Source organism: Cryptomeria japonica, unplaced genomic scaffold (assembly GCF_030272615.1).
Source record: "Cryptomeria japonica unplaced genomic scaffold, Sugi_1.0 HiC_scaffold_140, whole genome shotgun sequence".
NCBI lineage: Eukaryota > Viridiplantae > Streptophyta > Pinopsida > Cupressales > Cupressaceae > Cryptomeria > Cryptomeria japonica.
The window spans coordinates 132501-147500 of record NW_026728962.1 but is presented as its reverse complement, the minus strand read 5'-3'; the positions used below and the strand labels follow the sequence as shown (position 1 = coordinate 147500).

At 59.8% G+C, this 15000-nt stretch overlaps 1 non-coding gene across 1 annotated transcript; it reads left to right on the top strand.

Moving 5' to 3' along the window:
* Positions 1-11656: 11656 nt before the first annotated feature.
* Positions 11657-11775, top strand: LOC131866327 (5S ribosomal RNA). Its single transcript, XR_009364947.1, has one exon. It is a non-coding gene; the product is annotated as a 5S ribosomal RNA (ribosomal RNA).
* The last annotated feature ends 3225 nt before the right edge of the window (positions 11776-15000 follow it).

The window sequence follows — 15000 nt, the reverse complement described above, 5'->3', positions numbered from 1 at the left end:
ATCCCGCGGTGCGTCCGACACACAGAAATTTCCAAGGCGGCCAAGGAGCCTCCCCGCATAGCAATCGGGGTGTGAGGTTACGGATGCAGCATTGATAGCAATCGAGGTGTGAGGCGAAGGATGCAGAAGTGAGAGCCGAGGGATGTAGCAGAGATAGCAATCGGGGTGTGTGATGCAGAAGAGATAGCAATCGAGGTGTGCGGTGGGAAGGGCCCAGCAGCCAGAATGCATGAAGCGACGGATGAAGCAGTGATGACAACCGGGCTGTGAGGAGAGGAGGGATGCAGCCAAGAAAGCAATCAGGGCTCGAGGCAAGGGATGCATCAAGGATAGCAATCATGTTGTGAGGCGAGATTCCAAAGGCTAAACGTGAGAGGCTGCAGGGTCGACTCAGAGAGGTCTATGCATGTGAGAGGCTGAAAGCAAGGTCGACTCGGAGCGGTCTATGCATCGGGCGCGCTTGGGGCGACTACCAGTGCCAACCCCTTATCCCGCGACGCGTCCGACAAAGAGAACGTTCCAAGGCGGCAGAGGAGGTTACCAGCCGAAGGATGCAGTAGCAATAACAGGTATAGTTCCGCGGCGGCCGAGAAGACTCACCGCATAGGAATCGGGATGCGAGGCGAGGGATGCGGCGGGAAGGCCCCGACGGCTAAACGGAAGAGGCTGCAGGGCCGCCTCGGAATGGTCCAAGCATCGGATGCGATTGGGACGACTACCAGTGCCAACCCCTTATCCCGCGATGCGTCCGATACACAGATAGTTCCAAGGCGGCCGAGGAGCCTCACCGCATATCAATCGGGGTGCGAGGCGAGGGATGGGGCGGGAAGGCCCCAACGGCTAGACGGAAGAGGCTTCAGGGCCACCTCGGAATGGTCCAAGCATCGGACGCGCTTGGGGCGACTGCCAGTGCCAACCCCTTATCCCGCGATGCGTCCGATACACAGATGGTTCCAAGGCGGCCGAGGAGCCTCACCGCATAGCAATCGGGGGTGCGAGGCGAGGGATGGGGCGGGAAGGCCCCAACGGCTAGACGGAAGAGGCTTCAGGGCCGCCTAGGAATGGTCCAAGCATCGGACACGCTTGGGGCGACTACCAGTGACAACCCCCTATCCCGCGATGCGTCCGATACGAAGATGGTTCCAAGGCGGCCGAGGAGCCTCACCGCATAGCAATCGGGGTGCGAGGTGGGGGATGCGGCGAGATGGCCCCAACGGCTAGACGGAAGAGGCCACAGGGCCGCGTCGGAATAGTCCAAGCATCGGACGCGCTTGGGGCGACTACCAGTGACAACCCCTTATCCCGCGATGCGTCCGATACGAAGATAGTTCCAAGGCGGCCGAGGAGCCTCACCGCATAGCAATCGGGGTGCGAGGTGGGGGATGCGGCGAGATGGCCCCAACGGCTAGACGGAAGAGGCTGCAGGGCCGCCTCGGAATAGTCCAAGCATCGGACGCGCTTGGGGCCACTACCAGTGACAACCCCTTATCCCGCAATGCGTCCGATACGAAGATAGTTCCAAGGCGGCCGAAGAGCCTCACCGCATAGCAATCGGGGTGCGAGGTGGGGGATGCGGCGAGATGGCCCCAACGGCTAGACGGAAGAGGCCACAGGGCCGCCTCGGAATAGTCCAAGCATCGGACGCGCTTGGGGCGACTACCAGTGACAACCCCTTATCCCGCGATGCGTCCGATACGAAGATAGTTCCCAGGCGGCCGAGGAGCCTCACCGCATAGCAATCAGGGTGCGAGGCGAGGGATGCGGCGAGATGGCCCCAAAGGCTAGACGGAAGAGGCTGCAGGGCTGCCTCGGAATAGTCCAAGCATCGGACGCGCTTGGGGCGACTACCACTGCCAACCCCTTATCCCGCGATGCGTCCGATACACAGATAGTTCCGAGGCGGCCGAGGAGGTGGGGGATGCAGCGAGATGGCCCCAACGGCTAGACGGAAGAGGCTGCAGGGCCGCCTCGGAATAGTCCAAGCATCGGACGCGCTTGGGGCGACTACCAGTGACAACCCCTTATCCCGCGATGCGTCCGATACACAGATAGTTCCGAGGCGGCCAAGGAGCCTCACCGCATAGCAATCGTGGTGCGAGGTGGGGGATGCGGCGAGATGGCCCCAACGGCTAGACGGAAGAGGCTGCAGGGCCGCCTCGGAATGGTCCAAGCATCGGATGCGCTTGGGGCGACTACCACTGCCAACCCCTTATCCCGCGATGCGTCCGATACACAGATAGTTCCAAGGCGGCCGAGGAGCCTCACAGCATAGCAATCAGGGTGCGAGGCGAGGGATGCGGCGAGAAAGCCCCAACGGCTAGAGGGAAGAGGCTTCAGGTCCGCCTCGGAATGGTCCAAGCATCGGACGCGCTTGGGGCGACTACCAGTGACAACCCCTTATCCCGCGACGCGTCCGATACACAGATAGTTCCAAGGCGGCCGAGGAGCCTCACCGCATAGCAATCGGGGTGCGAGGCGAGGGATGCGGCGAGAAGGACCCAACGGCTACACGGAAGAGGCTTCGGGGCCGCCTCGGAATGGTCCAAGCATCGGACGCGCTTGGGGCGACTACCAGTGACAACCCCTTATCCCGCGACGCGTCCGATACACAGATAGTTCCAAGGCGGCCGAGGAGCCTCACCGCATAGCAATCGGGGTGCGAGGCGAGGGATGCGGCGAGAAGGACCCAACGGCTACACGGAAGAGGCTTCGGGGCCGCCTCGGAATGGTCCAAGCATCGGACGCGCTTGGGGCGACTACCAGTGACAACCCCTTATCCCGCGACGCGTCCGATACACAGATAGTTCCAAGGCGGCCGAGGAGCCTCACCGCATAGCAATCGGGGTGCGAGGCGAGGGATGCGGCGAGAAGGACCCAACGGCTAGACGGAAGAGGCTTCGGGTCCGCCTCGGAATGGTCCAAGCATCGGACGCGCTTGGGGCGACTACCAGTGACAACCCCTTATCCCGCGACGCGTCCGATACACAGATAGTTCCAAGGCGGCCGAGGAGCCTCACCGCATAGCAATCGGGGTGCGAGGCGAGGGATGCGGCGAGAAGGACCCAACGGCTAGACGGAAGAGGCTTCGGGTCCGCCTCGGAATGGTCCAAGCATCGGACGCGCTTGGGGCGACTACCAGTGACAACCCCTTATCCCGCGACGCGTCCGATACACAGATAGTTCCAAGGCGGCCGAGGAGCCTCACCGCATAGCAATCGGGGTGCGAGGCGAGGGATGCGGCGAGAAGGACCCAACGGCTAGACGGAAGAGGCTTCGGGTCCGCCTCGGAATGGTCCAAGCATCGGACGCGCTTGGGGCGACTACCAGTGACAACCCCTTATCCCGCGACGCGTCCGATACACAGATAGTTCCGAGGCGGCCAAGGAGCCTCACCGCATAGCAATCGGGGTGCGAGGCGAAGGATGCGGCGAGAAGGACCCAACGGCTAGACGGAAGAGGCTTCGGGTCCGCCTCGGAATGGTCTAAGCATCGGACGCGCTTGGGGCGACTACCAGTGACAACCCCTTATCCCGCGACGCGTCCGATACACAGATAGTTCCAAGGCGGCCGAGGAGCCTCACCGCATAGCAATCGGGGTGCGAGGCGAGGGATGCGGCGAGAAGGACCCAACGGCTAGACGGAAGAGGCTTCAGGGCCGCCTCGGAATGGTCCAAGCATCGAACGCGCTTGGGGCGACTACCAGTGACAACCCCTTATCCCGCGACGCGTCCGATACACAGATAGTTCCGAGGCGGCCGAGGAGCCTCACCGCATAGCAATCGGGGTGCGAGGCGAGGGATGCGGCGAGAAGGACCCAACGGCTAGACGGAAGAGGCTTCAGGGCCGCCTCGGAATGGTCCAAGCATCGGACGCGCTTGGGGCGACTACCAGTGACAACCCCTTATCCCGCGACGCGTCCGATACACAGATAGTTCCGAGGCGGCCGAGGAGCCTCACCGCATAGCAATCGGGGTGCGAGGCGAGGGATGCGGCGAGAAGGACCCAACGGCTAGACGGAAGAGGCTTCAGGGCCGCCTCGGAATGGTCCAAGCATCGGACGCGCTTGGGGCGACTACCAATGACAACCCCTTATCCCGCGACGCGTCCGATACACAGATAGTTCCGAGGCGGCCGAGGAGCCTCACCGCATAGCAATCGGGGTGCGAGGCGAGGGATGCGGCGAGAAGGACCCAACGGCTAGACGGAAGAGGCTTCAGGGCCGCCTCGGAATGGTCCAAGCATCGGACGCGCTTGGGGCGACTACCAGTGACAACCCCTTATCCCGCGACGCGTCCGATACACAGATAGTTCCGAGGCGGCCGAGGAGCCTCACCGCATAGCAATCGGGGTGCGAGGCGAGGGATGCGGCGAGAAGGACCCAACGGCTAGACGGAAGAGGCTTCAGGGCCGCCTCGGAATGGTCCAAGCATCGGACGCGCTTGGGGCGACTACCGTTGCCAACCCCTTATCCCGCGATGCGTCTGATACACAGATAGTTCCGAGGCGGCCGAGGAGCCTCACCGCATAGCAATCGGGTTGCGAGGCAGATTATTGGGAAGGGAACCCCCTGGGATGCGGCTCAAGCAGTGCCCAAAGGGACTGGAATGCGGAATCACATCGAGAGACCCAAATGCTATACGAGGGCTCAAATCGAATTATCGATTTGGCCACGACATGGACGCATCGGAACGACTACCTTTGCCGAACCACTCGCAATTGCATCCATACCGAAACCAATAGACATTTCCGTTAGAGCCCTCGCATAGCATTCGGGAATCTCGCATGCCCCTCTAAATCGACCAATGCTGGCGCTCAATGAAAATCCGAGCGCTACCACCGTTCGAGCGCCAGCATTGGTCGAGTTAGAGGGGCACGGGGGAGAATGCTCCAGTCAACACCTCCCCTATATAAGTTATTTGTCCGATTCTCGCACAACCGTAGTCTGCCTCGTCGAATCAAACAACGGTCCCAGATTCCGACTTCCGTTCCGTAGAGACCCAAAAGCTAGATGGAGGCTCGCAAGAAAGAGAGTCGGCGCATAGCAATCGGGTTTCTCGAACGTTTAGGGACCGAGCTCACTTGCGGATAGGGCAAAATCCGCCAAGCAACCCAAAAGCTAGACGGGGGCTCGAATCGAATCGCCTAGGCGGCCACAACAACGACGTGTTGGATCGACTACCAGTGCCAAACCATTCAGCAAGACTAGTCTGTGTCGAGGCCGGATAGAGATTCTCAGAGAGCGCCCGCATAGCATTTAGGAGACCTGCCGCGTCCCTCACACTCGACAAATGGTGGTGCACGTTTATAAATCCGAGCGATCCCAACCCTTTCAAGCACCAACATCGGTCGAGATAGAGGGGCACGGAGGGGGCTGCGTGAGACAACACAGTCCCCTATATAAGTTATTTGTCCGATTCTCACACATCCGAAGAATGGTCATCAAATCGGACAACAGCCCAAACTTCCGACTTCCGTCCCAGAAAGCCCAAGAGCTATCTAAAACGTTCATGGCCGGAACTCGATCGCGGCTATACCAGTCCGCCAAGCAACCCAAAAGCTAGACTGGAGCTCTAGTCGAATCACCTCTGTGGCCATTGCAAGGACGTGTTGGAGCGACTACCATTGCCGAACCATTCCGCAGGTCGAGTCCATACCAAGGCCGCATAGAGATTCACGATGAGCTCCTGCATAGCAATCAGGAGACTTGCCGTGTCCATCACAATCGATAAATCCTGGTGCAAGATTTTTGCATCCGAGCGCTCCAACCAGTCGAGCACCAGCATCAATCGACATAAACGGGCACGGGGGGAGGATGCTCGAGAACACTACCTCCCCTATATAAGTTATTTGTCCGATTCTCAAGCAGCCGAAGTCTGGTCATCGAATCGGGTCAAAGACCACAACTTCCGACTTTACCCACAATGCAAGTCATCGAATCGAACATCGGCCCCCGAGTCGGACTCCATGCGTATGTCAGGTCATCGGACCCAAATTCCGCCTTCCTGCGCATGGCGGGCCATCAATATCAACTCGGTCATCGGACCCAAACTCCGCCTTTTTGCGTATGGCACGCCTTCAAATCGGTCATCGGACCCAAATTCCGCCTTCCTGTGCATGGCGGGCCATCAACATCAACTCGGTCATCGGACCCAAATTCCGCCTTTCTGCGCATGGCACGCCATCAACTCGGTCATCGGACCCAAATTCCGCCTTCCTGCGCATGGCAGGTCATCGGACACAAATTCAGACCTCGCCAATATGCCTACGTATCGAATCGGTCATCGGACCCAACTTCCGACTTCATCCATACTGTAGGGTCTTTGAGGTTGGCGCGGTGCGCTCAACCCAGGGAGTCGACCCATCGAAGCATACACCTCCCCTATATAAGCTATTTGTCCGATTCCCACACCTGTGTAGTTTGCACCTCTGACCAGGACATCGACCCCAACTTCCGAACTCGACTGCAACGACGGCACCAGCGCCTTGGTGCGCACCTTGCGACGCACAGTCCCAACATTCGCCTTCCTGCACATGGCAGGTCATCGGACCCAAATTCCGACCTCGCGAGTATGCCTACATATCGAATCGGTCATCGGACCCAACTTCCGACTTCATCCATACCGTAGGGTCTTTGAGGTTGGCGCGGTGCGCTCAACCCGGGGAGTCGACCCAACGAAGCATACACCTCCCCTATATAAGCTATTTGTCCGATTCCCACACCTGTGTAGTTTGCACCTCCGATCAAGACATCGACCCCAACTTCCGAACTCGCCTCCAACGACCGAACCAGCGCCTTGGTGCGCACCTTGCAACGCACAGTGCCAACATTCGCCTTCCTGCACGTGGCAGGTCATCGGACCCAAATTCCGACCTCGCGAGTATGCCTACATATCGAATCGGTCATCGGACCCAACTTCCGACTTCATCCATACCGTAGGGTCTTTGAGGTTGGCGCGGTGCGCTCAACCCGGGGAGTCGACCCAACGAAGCATACACCTCCCCTATATAAGCTATTTGTCCGATTCCCACACCTGTGTAGCTTGCACCTCCGATCAGGACATCGACCCCAACTTCCGAACTCGACTAAAAAGACCGCACCAGCGCCTTGGTGTGCACCTTGCAACGCACAGTGTCAACATTCGCCTTCCTGCACATGGCAGGTCATCGGACCCAAATTCCGACCTCATGAGCATACCTACTAATCGAATCGGTCATCGGACCCAACTTCCGACTTCATCCATACCGTAGGGTCTTTGAGGTTGGCGCGGTGCGCTCAACCTGGGGAGTCGACCCATCGAAGCATACACCTCCCCTATATAAGCTATTTGTCCGATTCCGACACCTGTGTAGTTTGCACCTCCGCTCAGGACATCGACCCCAACTTCCGAACTCGCCTGCAACGACCGAACCAGCGCCTTGGTGCGCACCAAAAGTGCGCACTTTTGGAGGGCACTTTTGTGCGCTCCAAAGGTGCGCACTTTTGGAGGGCACTTTTCTGCGCTCCAAAGGTGCGCACTTTTGGAGGGCACTTTTTGGAGGGCACTTTTCTGCGCTCCAAAGGTGCGCACTTTTGGAGGGCACTTTTTGGAGGGCACTTTTCTGCGCTCCAAAGGTGCGCACTTTTGGAGGGCACTTTTTGGAGGGCACTTTTCTGCGCTCCAAAGGTGCGCACTTTTGGAGGGCACTTTTTGGAGGGCACTTTTCTGCGCTCCAAAGGTGCGCACTTTTGGAGGGCACTTTTTGGAGGGCACTTTTCTGCGCTCCAAAGGTGCGCACTTTTGGAGGGCACTTTTTGGAGGGCACTTTTCTGCGCTCCAAAGGTGCGCACTTTTGGAGGGCACTTTTTGGAGGGCACTTTTCTGCGCTCCAAAGGTGCGCACTTTTGGAGGGCACTTTTGTGCACTCCAAAGGTGCGCACTTTTGGAGGGCACTTTTCCTGTGCTCCAAAGGTGCACACCTAGGTGAGCACCTTCGACCACACCTTGTAGCACACCAAACTCTGACTTTCGACTTCATCCGCAATGCAGGGTCTTTGAGGTTGGCGCAATGCGCACAACCAGGGGAGTCGACCCATCAAACCCAACACCTCCCCTATATAAGCTATTTGTCTGATTCTCATACATGCGTAGCCTGCAGGAGCAATTAGGACATCGACCCCAACTTTCGGCTTCTAAACGAAAACAAGGTCTTTGAGGTTGGTGTAATGCGAACAACTAGGGGAGTCAACCCATCAAACCCAACACCTCCCCTATATAAGCTATTTGTCTGATTCTCATACATGTGTAGTCTACAGGAGCAATTAGGACATCGACCCCAACTTTTGACTTCTTAACGAAAACAAGGTCTTTGAGGTTGACGTAATGCGCACAACCAGGGGAGTCGACCCATCAAACCCAACACCTCCCCTATATAAGCTATTTGTCCGATTCTCATACATGTGTAGCCTGCAGGAGCCATTAGGACATTGACCCCAACTTTTGACTTCTTAACGAAAACAAGGTCTTTGAGGTTGGCGTAATGCGCACAACCAAGGGAGTTGACCCATCAAACCCAACACCTCCCCTATATAAGCTATTTGTCTGATTCTCATACATGTGTAGCCTGCAACAACGATTAGGACATCCACCCCAACTTCTGAATTCGTCTGCGTTGACCGCACCAAAGGTGCACGCCTTGGTGCTCACCAAAATCCGACTTCCGACTTCTTCTGCTATGCGGGGTCTTTGAGGTTGGCGCAGTGCGCACAACCAGGGGAGTCAACCCACCGAATGCAACACCTCCCCTATATAAGCTATTTGTCTGATTCTCATACATGCGTAGACTGCAGCAATGATTAGGACATCCACCCCAACTTTTGACTTCTTAAACAAGACAGGGTCTTTGAAGTTGGTGCAGTGCACACAACCAGGGGAGTCGACCCATCAAACGCAACACCTCCCCTATATAAAGCTATTTGTCCGATTCTCATACGTGTAGTCTGCAGCAGCGATTAGGACATCGACCCCAACTTCCGAATTCGTTTGCATTGACCGCACCAAAGGTGCACGCCTTGGTGTGCACCCTGGAGTGCACTTTGGTGCTCACCTCGGTGCACACTTTGGTGTGCACCTCGGTGTGCACCAAAGGTGCGCACCTTGGAGCGCACCAAAGGTGTACACTTTGGAGCGCACCACATAGGGTCTTTGAGAGGTTGGCGCAGTGCGCACACCAAGGTGGGTGTTGAGGTGCGTGCCGAGGTGGGTGGGTGCTAGGGTGCGCTCCATGGTGGGTGCCAGGGTGGGTGCGTGCTAGGGTGGATTCCAAAGAGGGTCATAGGGTGGGTGCCAAGGTGGGTTGGTGATATAGTGGGTTCAAAGGTGGGTACTAGGGTGGGTTCCAAGGTGGGTCACAAGTTGGGTGCCAGGATGCGTGGGTGTTAGGTTGGGTGCCAAGGTGGGCTCCTGCGTGGGTGGGTGCTAGGGTGGGTTTCAAGGTGGACGCGAGGGCGGGTGCCAAGGTGGGTAACAAGTTGGGTGTTAGGATGGGTGAGTGCTAGAGTGGGTGCCAAGGTGGGTGGGTGCTAAGGTGGATGCCAAGGTGGTTCACAGGGTGGGTGGGTTCTAGGGTGAGTTCCAAGGTGGGTCACAGGTTCAGTGCTAGGGTGGGTGTCAAGGCGGGTGTCGAGGTGCCTGGGTGCTAGGGTGTGGATGCCAATGTGGGTCATAGGGTGGGTACTAGGGTGGGCTGCAATGTGGGTGCCAAGGTGGGTAACATGCTCGGTGGGTTCTAAATTGGGTGCCAGGGTGGGTGTGCACCCACCTTGCCCGAGGTGGGTGCCAAGGTGCCAGTGTGGGTGGGTGCTAAGGTGGATGCCAAGGTGGGTGAGAAGGTGGGTGATAGGTTGAGTGGTAGGATGGGTGGGTGCCAAGATGGGTCACAGGGTGGGTGCAAGGGTGGGTAGGTGCTAGGGTTGGTGTCAGGGTGGGTGGGTGCTAGGTTGGGTTCCAAGGTGGGTGCGAGGGTGAGTGTCAAGGTGGGTCACAGGTTAGGTGCTAGGATGGGTGAGTGCTAGGGTGCAAAGGTGCCAGGGTGGGTGCTAGGATGGGTCGATGCTAGGGTGAGTGGCAAGGTGGGTCCACAAGTGTCAAGGTGGGTGCCGAGGTGGGTGCCAAGTCGGCGACTGCTATGGTGGATGCCAAGGTGGGTCACGGGGTGGGTGCCAAGTTGCTAGGTTGGGTTCCAAGGTGGGTGCCAACGTGGGTGCTAGGGTGCGTGGGTTAAAGGGTGTGTCACAACGTGGGTGCCAGGATGGGTGCGCACCCACACTGGCCAAGACGGGTGCGGGTGCAAGGTTGGGTTCCAAGCCCGGTCACAGGCTGGGTGCTAGGATGGGTGGGTGCCAAGGTGGGCACCAGGGTGGGTGCACCCACCCTGGCCAAGGTGGGTCACGGGGTGGGTCCTAGGGTGGGTAACGGGGTGGGTACTAAGGTGCGTGCCAAGGTGGGTCATAGGGTGGGTGCCAAGGTGGGCACCAGGGTGGGTGTGCACCAACCCTAGCCAGGGTAGGTCACGGGGTGGTTGTCGGGGTGGGCGTCAAGGAGCCAAGGTGGGTGGCAAGTAGCCAAGTTGCGTGCCAAGGTGGGTGTCGGGGTGGGTGCCAAGGATCCAAGGTGGGTGCCAAGGAACCAAGGTGGGTGTCTGGGTGGGTGCCGAGGTGGGAGCCAGGGTGGGTCCCAAGGTGAGTGCAAAGGTGGGTGCCAGGGTCAAGGTGAGTGCCAATGTGGGTTCCAAGGTGCCAGGGTCAGGGTGAGTGCCAATGTGGGTTCAAAGGTGCTAAGTTGGGTGCGAGGTTGGGTGCGAGGGTGGGTGGGTGCCAAGGTGTGCTAGGTGGAAGCCCGGGTGGGTCGGCATCCCATGGGTGTCGAGTTGGGTGCCTGATGGGTGCTTCTTGTCAAGTTTTAGTCGTCGGGACTCATTTCGAGCCTTAGAGGTCGTTTCTTGTCCGGTTGCCCTGTCTTCGACCTGGGAACCCAATTTTGGTCCTCGGGTCCCATTTTTTTTTGTCTCGCATCCCACTTTTGGCCTGTGGCCTTTTCGGGGTCGATTCTCGTTTTGGGCATCAGAGCATGTTTCTTCTCCTAAAACCCAATATTTGTTTATTAAGTCTCGGAACACATTTTTGTTCTCGTGGACCCATCATGGGTCTTGGAACGCATTTGTGGTCCTTGGGTCCCATTTTGCATCCCGAAACTTGTGTTTTGGTGCTTGATCCCTATTTTGGGTGCCCACCTTGCACCAAGTGCGCACCCGGGGCAAACCGAGCGCCTTGGTGCACCAGGGCAAGATCGAGCGTGCACCCGAGGCGCCCCGAACATGCACCAAGGTGCACTCGGCCCACATGTGAGCGCAGGTCGTTGCGCCCGAGGTGGTGTGTGGGCACCGCGTTGCAGACGGGACACTGCACGCACACGACGCCCCCTCCAGGTGCACGCACGTAGGCCGGGCCGGGTGCACACCCGACGCCCTAGCAAGGTGCGCGCACCCGGGCAGGGCTCACACTTGGCGAACGGGGCGCACTTCGCGAGGGAGGGTGTGCACCTCGACGGGGGTGGGTGGCCGGGGTGGATTCGCACGTGGGTCGCGGTTTGCTAAGTACACACTGCGACAAGCTCATAACGGGTGCGATCATACCAGCGTTAGTGCACCGGATCCCATCAGAACTCCGCAGTTAAGCGCGCTTGGGCCGGAGTAGTACTGGGATGGGTGACCTCCCGGGAAGTCCCGGTGTTGCACCCTTTTTTAGTTTTTCGCCGGGCGTCGCAATGCTATTTGAATAAACCTTTTGCCCGTTTGCGTTCTCGTCGGGGCCGGGCCGGGCCGGGGTGCGCTGCCCGCACTACCGCGCGCGCGGGGGGCGACACCGAGCGCGCACCCGAGGCGCCCCGAGCACACAGGCCACGGTGCAACCCGGGCGTTGTGCGCGCACCCCGGTGCGCCCGAGGTGCTGCGCGCGCACCCAGGTGAAATCGGTGTGCACCTCGGCCAGTGCGCGCTCGGTCGAGTCGCGCACGTTGGCCAAGGTGCACGGTGATGTTTCTTACTCTAAGGTTCCGCACCAGACGCCCGGGACAGGTGAGCGAAGCTGGGCGGGGCCGGGTGCGCGGCCGGGGCAGGTGCACGCAGCTGGAGAGAGCTTTGGAGCACACTTCGGAGCGCACCAATGATGCGCTCCATTCAAAAGTTTCCTGAAAAGGCAAAAAAAGTTGAGATTATAGAATTTCCCACTTGAGAGATTGTAAAAAAAAAAAATTTAAAATGAAGGAAACGCGGGTGCCAAGGTGTGCGCAGCCCAGCCAAGGTGTGCGCACCAAGGCGCCCACCCTGGCGAAGGTGCACGCAAGGTGCGCACCCGAGGCAAACCGGACAATTAACCCAACTTTCGACTTCGCGCGCACCTTGGAGCGCACTTCGGAGCGCTCCTTGGTGCGCACCAATCTTGGGCACCTCGGAGTGCACCATGGCGCCCACCAAGGTGCGCACCCGGGGCAAACCGAGCTCCGACTTCGTGCGCACCTTGGAGCGCACGAAAGGTGCGCACCATGGCGCCCACCAAGGTGCGCAGCCCAGCCAAGGCGTGCGCATCAAGGTGCGCACCCTGGCGAAGGTGCGCACCCGGGGCAAACCGAGCTCCGACTTCGTGCGCACCTTGGAGCGCACAAAAGGTGCGCAACCCAGCCAAGGTGTGCGCACCCCGGTCAAACCGAGCTCCGAATCGTGCGCACCAGAGGTGCACGCCATCGTGCGCACCTTGGAGCACACTTCGGAGCCCTCCTTGGTGCGCGCCGATGTTGCGCACCTCGGAGCGCACCCGGGGAAAACAATGCAATTAACCCGACTTTCGACTTCGTGGGCACCTCGGAGCGCTCTCGGGTTCGCACCTCGGAGCACACCGAGGTGCGCACCTTTGATGCGCTGCCTTCACCAATTTCCAGAAAAGGCAAGAAAACATTGAGAAGGTGTGCGCACCGAGGTGCCCACCCTGGCGAAGGTGCACGCGAGGTGCGCACCCGGGGCAAACCGGGCTCCGACTTCGTGCACGCCGCACCTTGGAGCACACTTCGGAGCGCTCCTTGGTGCGCACCAGGGCGCGCAACCCAGCCGAGGTGCCCACCCCGGCGAAGGTGCACGCGAGGTGCGCACCCGGGGCAAACCGGGCTCCGACTTCGTGCACGCCATGGTGCCCACCGCGGCGAAGGTGCACGCGAGGTGCGCACCCGGGGCAAACCGGGCTCCGACTTCGTGCACGCCGCACCTTGGAGCACACTTCGGAGCGCTCCTTGGTGCGCACCATGGTGCCCACCAGGGCGCGCAACCCCGCCGAAGGTGCACGCGAGGTGCGCACCCGGGGCAAACCGGGCTCCGACTTCGTGCACGCCGCACCTTGGAGCACACTTCGGAGCGCTCCTTGGTGCGCACCATGGTGCCCACCAGGGCGCGCAACCCCGCCGAAGGTGCACGCGAGGTGCGCACCCGGGGCAAACCGGGCTCCGACTTCGTGCACGCCATGGTGCGCACCGCGGCGAAGGTGCGCACCCGGGGCAAACCGGGCTCCGACTTCGTGCACGCCGCACCTTGGAGCACACTTCGGAGCGCTCCTTGGTGCGCACCAGGGCGCGCAACCCAGCCGAGGTGCCCACCCCGGCGAAGGTGCACGCGAGGTGCGTACCCGGGGCAAACCGGGCTCCGACTTCGTGCACGCCGCACCTTGGAGCACACTTCGGAGCGCTCCTTGGTGCGCACCATGGTGCCCACCAGGCCGCGCAACCCAGCCAAGGTGTGCGCACCAAGGTGCACGCGAGGTGCGCACCCGGGGCAAACCGGGGTCCGACTTCGTGCACGCCGCACCTTGGAGCACACATCGGGGCGCTCCCGGGTTCGCACCGGCGTTGCGCACCGTGGTGGGCACCTCGGAGCACACCAAGGTGGGCAGCGAGGTGCGCACCTTTGATGCGATGCCTTCACTAATTTCCATAAAAGGCAAAAAAAAAACGAGATTTTAAAATTTCCGTTTTGAAAGATAGTGAGAAAAAGGGAATGCTGGTGCCATCTTGAGCCCGCCCTGGTGCGCAGCCCAGCCAAGGTGTGCGCACCAAGGTGCCCACCCTGGCGAAGGTGCGCGCCCGGGCAATTAACCCAACTTCCAACTTCGCGCGCGCCAGGGTGGGAGCGCACCCAACAACCGGGCCTGGGAAGAGCCAATGCGAGAAACCCCACCAAACGCTCTGACAAAAAAAGAGGGGGCGCTCCAGTAACCCCGCTTCGGAGCGCACCCTGGGCAAACCCAGCCAAGGTGCCCACCCCGGCCAAGGTGCAGGCGAGGTGCGCACCCGGGGCAAACCGGGCTCCGACAACGTGCACGCCGCACCTTGGAGCACACTTCGTAGCGCTCCCGGGTGCGCACCTCAGAGCACACCAAGGTGGGCAGCGAGGTGCGCACCTTTGATGCGCTGCCTTCACTAATTTCCAGAAAAGGCAAAAAAAAAAGGAGATTTTAAAATTTCCGTTTTGAAAGATAGTGAAAAAAACGGAACGCGCGTGCCATCTTGAGCCCGCCCTGGTGCGCAGCCCAGGTAAGGTGCCCACCCTGGCAAAGGTGCGCACCCGGGCAATTAACCCTACTTCCGACTTCGTGCGCGCCAGGGTGGCAACCGGGCCTCGGAAGAGCCAATGCGAGAAACCCCACCAAACGCTCCGACAAAAAAAGAGGCGGCGCTCCAATAACCCCGCTTCGGAGCGCAGCCGGGGCAAACCCAGCCAAGGTGCCCACCCCGACGAAGGTGCACGCGAGGTGCGCACCCGGGGCAAACCGGGCTCCGACAACGTGCACGCAGCACCTTGGAGCACACTTCGAAGCACTCCCGGGTGCCCACCGGCGTTGCGCACCGTGGTGGGCAGCGAGGTGCGCACCTTTGATGCGCTGCCTTCACTAATTTCCAGAAAAAGGCAAAAAAAAATGAGATT